This window comes from Rhinolophus ferrumequinum, chromosome 6, assembly GCF_004115265.2.
Source record: "Rhinolophus ferrumequinum isolate MPI-CBG mRhiFer1 chromosome 6, mRhiFer1_v1.p, whole genome shotgun sequence".
Lineage (NCBI taxonomy): Eukaryota > Metazoa > Chordata > Mammalia > Chiroptera > Rhinolophidae > Rhinolophus > Rhinolophus ferrumequinum.
The window spans coordinates 99635720-99636868 of NC_046289.1; the positions used below are offsets into that span (position 1 = coordinate 99635720).

Here is a 1149-nt window from a genome sequence, read left to right on the forward strand (position 1 = left end):
ATAGCACATTAACAAAATGGCTAGGAAAAAACTGGACTACCACAACCAAAGATGGTACAGAGTGCACAAAATCCTGACAGGGAGAGCCAAGATCAAGGAGTGGTTTTCTTTAGGAAACAAGTCTACCAAAAACATGGGAATAGAAGTAATTTAAAATGTTCCAGACATATTAAATGCACGACTGACTCCAAATTGCCATTTAGCATGCTTTGCATTATAAGATATAAAAACTACCCCCATTTATGGAATGTTAAGCTGACACCCAAGACAATCAAAACCTCCCATATTCAATATCCCATTATTTTCTGGTTGTACCAAAAATATATAACCAGCAAATAATTTCACCTCTTTCAAAAAAAAGCATTTACACTAGAAAATGGGAGGAGGTGCAATTTCCCTCCTTTTTAAAAATGTTTCTAGAGCTACTTTAAAAACTTACATTTATAAAATAGTTGATAAAAATATTCCTCTGGATTGTATAAGAAGGGAGCACTGGTAAGACATGATATGATATTAATCAGAATTGGCTTCTTTTTCTCCTGCGTCACCAGAAGCTGGACTCCCCTCGTTTTCAGTTTCTCCATTTTCTGCAAGTAAATATTCTTTAGTTTCTTTGTCAGCCACTTTAGTCTATTTTCCCTTTTCTCTCCTTTTCCCTTTTGTTTGCATTTTTTTTTCTTTATAGATTTTCCTTTCCTGCTGACTGTTTTGGTTTCATTTCCACCTTTGCTGAAGCATATTTGGCTGACAACTTCGCCGACATTCTCTTGGGCGTCTCCTTCACTGCCCCATCTGAGGAGTTGAGTTTCCTCTTGGGCATTTTGGCAGTGGGACAGACACGTGCCAGGTGCCTGTGGGCCATGGTGCACCGAGAGCCTTCTCAAAGCTCTTCTGCTTGGCAACTGCTACTGCTCACACCACTGGAACCACTCTCTTCCAGGTCTTTTAATTTCTCTTTCATATTATACATTTTTTACCATTCATTACTGAATTATTGGTGATTTCTTAAGCTTTATATTTCAATTCATTAATTCTCTCTTCAACTTTGTCTATTCTTCTTTTGATCTTGTCATTTGAGGTTTCAAATGTTAGTTATTACAATTTTTATTTCTAGAAGTTTTATTTGGTTTATATTCAAATATGTCTAGC

General features: G+C 36.4%; 1 pseudogene; it reads right to left on the reverse strand.

Moving 5' to 3' along the window:
* Positions 1–513: 513 nt before the first annotated feature.
* Positions 514–820, reverse strand: LOC117022849 (non-histone chromosomal protein HMG-14-like; annotated as a pseudogene).
* Between the last annotated feature and the right edge of the window lie 329 nt (positions 821–1149).